Source organism: Podarcis melisellensis, assembly GCF_964234715.1.
Source record: "Podarcis melisellensis genome assembly, chromosome: 10".
NCBI classification, from domain to species: domain Eukaryota; kingdom Metazoa; phylum Chordata; class Lepidosauria; order Squamata; family Lacertidae; genus Podarcis; species Podarcis melisellensis.
In genome coordinates, this window is record NC_138542.1 from 41,028,733 (window position 1) to 41,041,390 (window position 12,658).

A 12,658-nucleotide genomic window follows, 5' to 3' on the forward strand; every position below is an offset into this window, starting at 1 on the left:
GTTCCAAAGTTACCCTCTTCTCCCAGCATAAAAAAATCACATGTTTGTGACGTTAAAAATGGTTACTGTACTTACAAACTCTCCAAAGGTCAGATTCATGTGCTTTTCCATACAGCAGCCAGAAAACACAGGCAGTAAAACTTGGCTTAGTTATAGTGGTGAATGTTCCTAAATAATTGGTATGGAAACACAAGAATGGCTTATAAGAGCCATGTGGTCTTAGCTGCAGCAACCAATTAAAAACCTCTTCACTGTCAGAGCTTCTCTGGTAGACTGAGGCATAATAGGTTTGATTACTTTCCTTCTAAAGTGAGGGAGAGTGACCAAGCTAAGCCTATTAGGACAGTTTACTACTATATGGTCTTGACACCTTCGTGTGTTAATTAGACTTAAGTATGTTGGTTATATGAGGCTGGTTATCCCACAAAACCCACATCCCTGCTGCAAGTGCATAAAGTGAAATGAATACAGGAGTCTACTGCCTTCATTTGTTATTTTGGACAGTCATCCTATCACTAAACACTTACTACTAAGTAATAGTTTTGCTAGGCCATAGTTCACCTCTTCCCAGTCACCTGGCTCATATTTTTCCTCCTTAATACATAATTTGTAGAAATCTGTAAGCTACTTTAATGTAGGAAAGCAGTGTGTGTATGTGTGTGTGAGAGAGAAAGAGAGAGAAGCTGTCTAATATTTATTTATTTATTTATTTATACATACATACAGACATACATACATACATACCTCACCCATATGGCTGAGTTTCTCCAGCCACTCTGGGCAGCTCCCCATTGAGTGTTATTAACAATACAGGATTAAATATTAAAAACTTCCCTAAACAGATGTCTTTTAAAATTAGGATAGCTGTTTATTTCCTTGACATTTGATGGGAGGGCGTTCCACAGGGCGGGCACCACTACCAAGAAGGCCCTCTGCCTGGTTCCCTGTAACATGAAGCTAAGGGCTTGCAAAATCCCCTATAGTAGCCACTGGTGTCCAGCAATTTACTACATGGATCAGAAGAAGATCTTCACATCTATAAAAGCCTACCAGCAAAGTTTGCAGCAGGATGGGAAACATCAATTCACAGTGAGCTGTTGCATAAATACACACAGAGACAGCTACTATGGGAAGCAATTTACAGCATTTTCTTCTACATGTTGGAAATCTTTATCAAGTGAAATAATTATAACATCTTATTTTTTCAGAAATAATATAACATCTCATTTTTTTGCTTCTTCTGGTGCTGTGTCAGAAAAATATATGACCTTTCAGTAACATTCTTTCGAAAAATACGACATTGAAAGCCAAATGATACTGTCACTAGTAGTCACTTCTCACACCTTGTGATGCATACTGTATGGTGCTAAAATAAAAGCTCTCAGATATGAAGCTGGATACAAACTAATATGTATCTATGAGTGACTGCCATTCACCTTGACATTAGGCTGAAATTGAGGTTATTAGGAGCATTTGCTCAGTTTATGTGATAGATAGAACTAGGCTTCTTAAGGATGTGACAGTCAACCATTCATGGCTGAGACTGTCAGAAACAGTAGCTAGCAAAGAGGAGGAGATTAGATATGTGGTTCTGTGGCAGAAAGTTCCTGTCTAGACATAGACACATATTTACATGCCTGGATGTTTAGAGAAAATGATAGAAGAAAAAACACTTTCTCTTATTATGAAAGTGTGCAATGAAAATAAGATATACAGAAATGATATTCTTAGCTGTTTTCCTAGTTAATTTAATATAATCAAACGAGATAGAACTAATGCTAAATTATTATAAAAAATATGGATGATACTATTATGAGAGGGCATAGCTCTCATAGGAGATAGAGGCATAGGATTGTGGTTGTTTTTTATCGTAGTGATTAGGTTTTTGAAGGTATTTTAATAGTGACAAAATATAAAAAGTCGCCCATGCTAATGAAGTCAGCTCTTAATAGACACAATGGGCAGGGGCATGTGTCTAAAATCATACAACAATTGTTAATTTTGCTAAAATTTGGAGTGCTTGAAAAAATGGTCATAAAATACCATTCTTCTTTCGGTGGTTTATATGACGAGCACAGGCATGGCAAGATTTAAATTGTTAAATGAATAAATGATATAATTAACAAATTTTCATTCCAGTTAAGAGATTTTCCTCTAGTCCCTGCATCTAGGATTATTCAGAGCGTGGGGAAATGCATTTGGCTTTTGTGGTTCATCACTGAGAGGGCAAAATTACATGTAATATTAAATTCATGTGATAATATGAAGGAGGGATATGAAGGGAAGAACTGATAAGATAGAGGGGCACTTCCCCTGCCAGGCAAATTCCCTCTAGACCATTTTTCTCATAGCCAGGATTATTTTCCTCATAGCCAGTTTCATTTTCCCCATAGCCAGTTTCACAGCTCAGTTTGGGAGAATTGTCCACCCAGAGCAGCAGATCTTGATGTCAATCTTTTTTTTCAACCCCCCTGCCCATGCCTTATTCCTAGGCTGGCCAAGATGTTTGGAATATGATAACTCCATTGAACATTATAATGAAGTTTAGGGCACAACTTCAGAACATATTCTAAGTTCAAATACCACATCAACCCAGAACCATTTTCACAGGAGGCAGCAAAAAATGTGAAACATACCAACAATGTGATATCTGACTTGAAGACAGCAGAATGAAAATCAGGATGAATGCTCACAGCACTATCATACATTTTTAGTTTGAATCTCACACTGACCTCTAAGCCTGTTTTCAAGTGGCTTGTGGAATATGCAAAACACACCCAAATGTGATATCTAGCTTGAACATCAAGATCTAGAAATGAAAGTTAGTGTGCATACACAGGTCACCTTTCTGTGTTTCAGTTTTGAGCTCTAGCACTTGTTTCAAGGTGCTAAATAAGGTGCAAAGTAGCTTTAGTGCATTGTTGTTGTTGTTGTTGTTTTATTACTGTACTTGTCTTTCACCAACAGACCCCAGGGCAGCTTACAACAATTTGAAAATTGAAAGCAATTACAATCACAGGTGTAGGGTAGCCCCAAAAGTACACAGTGAGATAGGCACACATTTCAGGTGTCAAAGGCCAGGTTAAAGAGGTGCATCTCCAGCATATGGCAAAAGCTGTATTGTGAAGAAGACAGATGCACCTTTGTGGAGGGTTAATTCCACAACTTAGGTGCTGCCACAGAGAATTCCCTCTCCCAGACCACCTCTGAGGGAGGCGCCAAGAGGGCCCCTCTGCTGATGTTAACACCTGGGAGGGTCTGTAGGGAATGAGGCAGACTTTCGGATATTTGGAGCCTACATTGTTCAGGGCTTTAAATGAGCCCCTTGAATTGGGCCCAGAAACAAACTGGCAACCAATACAGCTGTTTTAGAGGAGGGCTATATGAGTTCTGGCCACTGCATTGTGGACCAGTTGAAATTTCTGAGTTGTCTTCAAGGGTAGCCCCATGTAGAGTGCTTTGCAATAATCTAATTGTCGAGTTACCAGAGTATAGGGTCCTGTGACTAAAAGGGGTTGTAACTAGCAAACCAGTCATAGCTGGAAATAGGCACTCCTAGCCAGTATCAATGGGGTCACCTCTATATGTTTGCTGAGACCCTCAAAAAACTTGAAGAGGTTAGTGAGACAGGACTCACCCTTACAGAAGCCAAGGCTTGTTCTTCTCTATGCTTGGTTATTTTATCTTTAGCCATATTTTCCACCAGTTTTCCCAGAACAGACATCAATTTAACCACGCTGTAATTTCCTGGATCGCTGCCTTAAAATTGGTTTTACATTGGCCACTTTCCAGGCCTCAGGTGTGGAAGCTGCTCTTAGGGACAAGTTATATATTTTTTTGTGAGAAGATCAGCAATTTCTGTTGGGTGGATGCCATCTGGAGTGGGAGATTTGTCGGTTTTTGTTTTGTCTGTTAGACCTAGAACTTCATCTTTCATCACCACTATTTGCTGCAGTTCCCCAGACTCCCTTATTACAAAAGTTAGTTCAGACATAGCAATCTGCCGTACATTTTCCACTGTAAAGACAGATGCAAAGAATTAATTCATCTTCTCTGCAATCTCCCTATCTTCCTCTAGCACACCTTTGACTCCCTTGCTTTCCAAGGGTCAATTTTCCACTTTCCCACACAAGTTTCCATGCAAATAACTAATAACATGCTCTGTTTGTGTATTTGCCTTCTCAGAAACATGCTTCATTCTTCAGGCTGACTAATTCAGGAAAGAATGAGAAGTATTTTAAACTGACCTTGAATCAGTGTACAATTTGACAGATTAGCCATAATCACTGGTCCCTTCTCCATTGCCAAAATTAGAACTATCTTTTACTGCGTGTATTAATAAAGCTTTCATTTAAGAGAATAAAACTAGGGTCAGAAAGTGCATCATCTCCATAAATCAAGCTATATTTTCTCCACTGTTTATTTACTGCTTATAGAGAAATGCACTTTGTGACTGAAGTTGCTTGAAGTTTTTCTGTTGTCTTCGGTAAGATCTAAGGATCTAACCCTTATATTTTATCAGTCCAAAAGATAATTCGTGGAAACCTATATGATAAGAGGGCTTGGGTGAATACTGGCATATTTCCAACATTTATTAATAATATGAATCCTTATTTACCTTAATGAAAGTATTCTATATACCCAGAGTAGCGTCATTCAGAAACAAAACTTTAGCAAGCAACATTCTTTTTGCTTTATGCTAGCATATGCTAAATACGCTAGATCTTGTTGGTCCTCTGGTTAATAATTATTTTACAGCATTTGTTGAATGTCATTTTAAAGTCTTCAAATTAGGTGGTTTGAGGTTTCTTACATAACCATACAATAGAAAAAATTAATAAATCTAGGGCAATGTAATGCTGACCCGTGATGTGCTTTCCCATGAGTTCTGCAGACTTTTATTTATTTTGTTAAGAATAATTACTTGGGAATGCTCACTGTGATGGTTATATATATTGCTTCCCCAAAGTGTACGATTCAACTTGCTTGCTTGAATCATTTGGAACAATTTTCTCAGTATGCCCCTTACTGTATCCTTTTGAGAATGGTGCCACACTGCAATTAGGATTCATTAGGATAAGAATCCTGAATGAGGATTGGTCCCACATCACAGTAGAAAATTGTCCTCCATATTTATGATTCTGTAACACTTGATTCATTATTGCTATCATGTCACGGTATGCTTCTGAAGGCTCTTAGCTGAAGCGGGCCCTGAACCACACAGAAAGGTTCTGCTGGATCACTAACTGAGGATGTGGTGATGGCAAGACGTACTGCTAATTCACCACAATTTCCTGTCACAGAACAGGCATGACAGTGTGTTCTTATGGCAGTGCATGCTTAATGGTTGCTTTTTTGTTATTGGTATCTCAGTGCCTCCTGCTTGGTAGAATGTGTCTGTGTGCATGTGGTTGGGATGGGGTCAGGTAGGTTGATATTATGAGGGCTTTTTCCTTTCATCATGTGTAGATTGACTCCTTCTGTGCCAGGCTGATGTGAAGGTGTCACTGGCATGCCGTTCTGTGATTGGCGATGTTGCCATGCTGGGGATCTGGCTGGCAGGGTTGCTTTGTTCTGTTTTTTTTGTTCTGTGTTTGTTTTCTCATCAGCTTTTGTGTGGATGAGTGTAGGATCCTGACTAACACTGTAATCCTAATCATGTCTACTCACAACTAAGTCCTATTTAACTCAGTGGTGCTTATTCCCAGGTAAGTGGAACCTAAGTTGCACCATATTCCACCTGTATTGTGTTGATGGAGGAACAATAGGATTGCCTGGCTGCTCTGCCATTGAAATTGGTGGTGCTTAGAAGTGCATCCTGCCCTAATTTTAGAAGCAACTGTTTGGCTATGCTACTTTATTTGCTTTCCCATTTAAGTTGATTTGAATTGTAAGCATATTTTTGAGAAGAATTTGAAAAATGGGAACAATAAGGTTTATTTTTTAACTACAAGTCTGATCAAAGATCACTTTTTATATATTGGTATTTGTATAGGTATGCAGCATTCTTGTTATTGTTTAACAAGATGTCTTTACACAGGGTTCAGTTATTCAGATTCTTTTGGCTACTTGAAGTAGAGTCATGTGTTTTTAGTTTGTTTCTGCCAATGTCTTGATTATTTTACTCTCTGAACTTGAAACTCAATCTGATACTAAGTGTCCTGCTATACAATGGACGCCTTGCTTTCTAGTGCAAAAATAATACAAAATTACTCTAACAGAAGTAATAATGGGGGGAATAGAAAAACACCCTGACCCTAAATGCCTTACTTGACATTTGATTGCAGTTGGACAGATTTTCAGCTTCAGTAAAGATGATTAGTATAATAGTCAGGTGATAGGTGTCTATTATCATATCAGTTTGAATTGCAGTCAGACTGGAAGGTAATATTACACAGCTTGAGACATCTAGACTTGTACTGTTTGAGGACAGGAGTAAGAGGCTGAACCCAAATTACCCCGGAATGAGCTCACCACAAGGTCTCTCTTGGCTTTCCATACTAGCAACCTCAGAGTCAATTTAGTTTTCAGTTCCACATTGCAAGCAGCAAACTGCTGCATGGTTTGTTCCCTCCATAAACTATTTTAGATTTTGAAAACTGTTGTTATATGTCCTCTGTACAGCCTCTTCATAATATTTTTCACTGGCAACAAGGATGGGATACTTTTGAGCCACACGGTGGGGGTGGGGTGGGATGAGGCAGTCACCTTGGGCCATGGTTAAAAGGAGGGGGCCCCATTCTTGTCATATGTACTGCTCACCTCTCATTTAAGTGTCTGAATGGTGTTATATTCAGTGAATTCATTCCTCTGAAATTTACCAAGCCCTTTGCATCAATGCTTTTGTTGTTGCTTTTACAAACTGCAAGAGTCCTGTTAAAAAAAATTAAACTAGGTGATGCACAACTTTAGTCAAACTCAGAGTAGTGCCATTGTCCATATTGTCCAACAATATGATATTGTTGCGCCTAAATATTTCCTTCTTAGATATCTTTGGAAACATACGAATGAATGAACAAAATCAAAGTGTTTGTGGTTTCAGATTTATCTCCACAACAAACTTGTATAGTCAGAGATGTTTCGAACTGTACTTAAAATAATTGGAATAACTGCTAATCATGATCAAAAAGGTTTATGATGATGATAACACAAACTATGTATCCCTGAGAAATGAACAAGATTCACTAGTGGAGTAAGATGTGGCTCCAGGGACCACACATTCGCTCCATAAGACGCAGACACTTCCCCTTTTTAGGAGGAAAAAAGTGTGTCTTATGGAGCAAAAAATACAGTATATCATTTCCCAGAATGCTTTTAGAAACTTACAGGTCCACCACATATGATAGAAGGTGCCTTCCTTTTGCTTACATTTCCAGCAGATATTTGCACTTGTCTTATACCTTTTTGCAAGCTTACTAGGAGTCAAATACCACAAGTACATCATTTTCATCTAATTTTCTTTCAGCGTACAGCATGCTGAGAATTTCACCACCGCCCAAGTCTGCATTACCTGGATTGTGCAGCAGTGCCTGGCAGCAACAATGGCAGATTCTGGTGAGATCTTGTGAGATCTCACTGAGCTCTTGCAAGATCTTACAGAGTTCATGAGATCTTGTGAGATTTCAGGAAGAAGTGGTGCTTCAGGTTAAGAACAGTTTCAGGTTAAGTACGGAGCTCCGGAACAAATTAAGTACTTAACCCGAGGTACCACTGTATAACAATTGACTTCAACTCCCGCAAGAAAGAATAAGGCCCTATTACACTGCAAGCATATGCTGGCTTCATTTCACTTCATCTGCCATGGCTTCCCTCAGAAAATCCTGAGTGTTTGGATGGAACTGGGAAGACCAGAATTCAAATTTCCACCCAGCCATGAAGCTCTTTGCTGGGGCAAATGATTACCCCTAAATCTAACCAACCTCACACAGACTACTTTTACTGAACAATTGTTGATCTTTGTGATAACTGGAATAGGTACATAAATAGGTACATGTATTAGGGGTTTTTGCTTGAAAACACGTATCGTTTGGGGGGGGGATATGTCAAGTTGGTACTGCCATTTTAGGTTTAAATGTGCAAACAATATGTTACTACTGTTGCTCCTAACAGACACCTTCTGTTATTCATTACCCAATGCATATAGTTTGCTAACCAAAATAGTCATTTGGTGATTTTAAGCTGCTCCTCAAAACAAAGAATTTATATTGGCATGTACACTTTAAGTGAAGAATGCTAAGAATTCCTTTGCTGTCGCTTATGGCTACGGCTTGCTTGGTTCCTTGCCAATTTTGCTAGTGGGGTAAGGATACGATTTAACCTAGGGGGCTGCTGGAACAGTTACCCGGGAGTGATTTGGTTTTGATTCTTCAGTATTGGGGAGGGGTGCAACAACAGTGATTTATGGAGCTTTCAGGATTTGTCTGACAATTACTCTCTTTTATGTGTTAATTTATTTCCACATTTCTTGAACTTAGTTATTAGAAAAAGGTTGTCAAAAGTATAATCTTCCTACTCAGCACATTTGCATCCCCTGAGCTTTATTTACAGTGACAGTAAAATACTTCAATGGGAAGGTAAGCTCAGTTGCAGAGCCCCCACCCTGCAGGCATTTGTGCTATATAGCCAGGGGGGAACAGCTAGTCAGTACCTATGGCATCAGAGAAGGTGCTATTTGGTGCAGCTTTTTTATTTCTTTAGTTCACAGTAAATACTTCTAATTAACTTCATTTTCTGTGACTCTAATTCATCCATTCTCTCATAATTAGCACTGTCCTTTTTTATAGCTTCCTCCCCAATTCTGTTTATTTCCAGTGCATTTTTGGTTGCATTTGCCCCATTTTTCACTGAACCCTGTTTCTTTTTCCATTAGCCTGCATAGTGTACGCTTTTATCCGACTCACCCTCTTTACCCCTTCTTGCCCTTTGGGTTTTTTTCCTCTTTCATCAAACTGTTAAAAAGGCTGTGCGGGAGAAATTATCTCAAATGAATACAAAACAATTAAATAACAAAGCAGACACTAAAGCATGTCAAACCGTTCTTTTTTAGAGCAATTATTACATGTTTTACTTCGTGCTCTAAGGCATGAATCCAAGAGTCAAATAAATTTAGCTACTTAGGAATGTGTAACAATTATACTGTGTTTTCATGTATTCCAAAGTCATCTCTTGTGAATAGTGCCACAGTGATAGTTAGAAGGTCAATCAGAGGGCAGAAGGGGTAGTACTTAGAGATACATATGATTGTGTTCTGTATTTTGCCCTCACTCCTAAACCCAGTTCTGTAAAGCATGTCTGAGGACAAAAGTTCTCATTGCCATGCCTGGTTTATCTTATTAGCGCTGGTCTATGCAAACATTCTCTTCTGCAGTTCCAAGTGCTTCTTCATCTTGCATAGAATCAAAGAGTTGGAAGGGACCCTGAGGAGTCCAGCCCCCTGCAATGCAGAAATACGCACCTGTCCTATACAGGGATAGAACCTGCAACCTTGGTTTTATCTGCACCACACACTAATCAACTGAGCTGGTTTAATCTTTGTCCCTCAAGAATGCACAGAAGTGAATTTATGTTAGGGAATAGTTATTCATCACAACGTCATTTGGAGTTTATGTGTTTCAGCATCTTTTCCCACCTGCTGTGCCAGTATCATGAAAGATGGAATATATAGCTCTTACATACTTCTGCAACAGTCTGATCTACAGGTTCCTTTTGAACTCTTCCCCCCCCCCCCGACAACTCCATTAACTAATCTTATATATGTCTAAACCCCAGTGAACTCCATGGGAATTTGAGCATTTCCAAAATAAGCCTATTGTGAAACTGGTGATGCTCATGCATGCTCAGTTTTTGCAATGTCCACATGTCCTAGTCACACGAAGCACAGCACTTAAGGTGCAAAAAGCCCTGGGATTTGATTGCTGAGTCCTTGGACCCATGCCACACGACTTGTTCCAAAACAGGAACCAGAGAAGGACAGAGCAATAGTGGTCAGCTAAACAAGCCATCACTGAGTTGCAGCTCTTTTTTACCACGCAAGATTCTTTTTAGACTGCACAACGATCGAGCTAAACGTGAATGTCATTTGAACTTAATTTGAGAAACTGGGAGGTGGCTCCCACTGCATGTAAAAATGCAAAACACACGTGTGTTTGTCCTATGTGCACATGTTTTTCTAGCTAGGCATGAAATACAAATGGAGAGCTAATCTGCCTGAAGCAGGCCTAAATCCCCCCCCCCCCATGTCAAGCTCCATCTCTTCACCCTGCCTTCACCCTAACTATTCCACTAGTTTTCTCAGGCTAAATTTATCCCATTTGAAATCCTGGTGACAATTCTGCATTGAGTTCATATAACTCCAGATGTTTGATGATCTCATCTCTTAATAATGTTTTTAAGGATTTTGCCTACAATCGAGATTACAATCCTTTAAAAGTATAAGCCTATTTAAATTTAAGTCGATTCATTAAAAAACAACAACACACAGACACACAGTCTTAAGTTTTCTTCCTTTCTAGGGCCTTATTTCTTCGAATCAAATAATAATTTTTAAAGACATATACTACTGTTCATTTAACTTAATATCCTATACCTGCATGTAGTATGAAACCAAATGGCGGGGGTGGGGGGGATGGATAAGGATTCCGACAGTAGACAGTTTTGGATCAAGCAGCTCAGAGGATCATTCCAGTTAATCTCATAATTTAGAGGCTGTTTTACGTCTTTTAAGTTAAGAGACAACATCCATTCTTAAATGGGTATTTAAGTTTGATGTTCTTAGCGCTTCTACAAATGAAAATATTTCATCCTTTGCTTATGCCGCTAGAGAACTCTGTCATTGTTCAATCCCATCTTGAATATAGCAAATATAGATGGAAAAAACGCCTTGTTGATCCTTCTATTCATTGCATGTTCTTTAATCAAGAATGAAGTTCATATATTCACTTGGTCAATTATGCCAGAGTGTTCACAACGGGAAAGTGTACTATATTAATTAAACTGATTCCTTCTCCACAACTGCACATACTTTTTCTATGCTTTCGTAAATATAAATAAATCCCAACTTACATTCTGTATATCTGAAGTTGATAGGCAGCGTAAATGCATGCTACAGCCTTAAATTGAACTAATTTTTATGTTACAAAGACCTTTCCACTTTTTGTGTGCAAACTACTAATTTTTATTTTCATTCAGCATGCTATTGCAGAGAGGGAGCAGGGAAATGATGGGTTTGCAGTGACATGCTGAATCAGGAGCAGCGTTTGTGTGAATGAGCCATCAGTCAGGACCACTGTCTTCACCCTGGGATTGCCGTAGTAGAATGTAAGCTTCAAAAGACAATGGAAGCGGGTTGTGGAGTCATTTGTTTACTATCATTCTTTCTGTATCACCCAAGTGACAAACAAAAGTGTGGGTGTTTCTGGATACTTAATCATAGCAATAGTTTGCTTATCATCAATAAATCCGCACATATCTTTTGCCCCTGAAAAGTGCTTCTTGAGAAAACTGGTTTTATTCCCAAAATAAAAGCTCACTGCAGATCAATTCTGCATTACCGCACAGTGTGTCTATTTGAAAACAAGTAGGCAGTCCCAGCAATGAGGTGTGTGTGTGGGTGTGGGTGTGGGTGTGTGGGTGTCCACACCTGCCCAATGACATTGCAGATGAGTACACCAAGATTGCTGCTTAGGGGTGCTTTTCTCCAATCCCCCACTCCAGAGATGATTAAAGCCAGATGTTGTGGCCAATGAATAAGTTGCTTCAGCAGATTAGTATGTGTGTTTTCTTTTTTCCTCAGTACCTTCTGGATTTCCCCCCTGACCCCTGGGACTATAAACCACATATGCAGGAGGGATCCACAAGACTAGCACAAGTTCATCCCTGGCTATTGCCGTTGTTCTGCTGCAGCTAATAGACTCCTTGAAAGTAGTGATGCCAAGTGTCAGCTTTAAAAGGAAATCTAAACAGCTGCTCTTCAAAGAGACCATTGGAAAGACCATTTACATTTTTAATTGGCAGCTCACTGAAATCAGCAGAAGCCTTTATACTGTTTTCAGAGGGAGTCTGATGTGAATGTCTAGCCATGTGATGCTGTTTTTAAACAGTGGCATATGGAACAATAAATCTCTGAAGGTACGGAGGGTTGTTTTGAATTGTGAGAGTTGTTTTTTTGGCCGAGTGGCTCCTCTGATACTTTAGTATAACAGGCCAATCACAATTTGCAGCCCTTTCCAATAAAACCCATCAGAGTTTCACTCAGACTGCCTGCTGGCAACTCTGTTGTTAGGCTTCTTGACAGATCTTAAGCTTTAGAAGGAAAAGGAATGTCCTATTGATATAATAATATCAGGCCAGGCAGAGTGCCCTGCTTGTGTAATCCAGTTTCAGCACAAATAACACATTATGGCTGTGGCATTATTTCCATGTGAAAGTGTCTACATTTGGCTGAGCCAAGAAAGTTATCCTGATTGACACGTTTATAAATGGGTCACTTGGAATGTGCATTATAGATTCAAAGAGCAAGGCAATCCACCTGGTGTTTAGGAAGGGAGGTCCTGGGAATCTGCCCACCGAAGGGGCCCTCTCCACCTCCATCAACCCTGGCTCCATAGAAACACAGACAGATGGGTTCAGGGATCCACACTATACCTTCCGCTTTCCAAAT

General features: G+C 39.4%; 1 long non-coding RNA gene across 1 annotated transcript; it reads left to right on the forward strand.

The window, feature by feature from the left end:
- Positions 1–9,759: 9,759 nt before the first annotated feature.
- LOC309378527 lies at positions 9,760–12,146 on the forward strand. Its single transcript, XR_014172127.1, has 2 exons — positions 9,760–11,316; positions 11,792–12,146. It is a non-coding gene; the product is annotated as an uncharacterized lncRNA (long non-coding RNA).
- Positions 12,147–12,658: the final 512 nt, after the last annotated feature.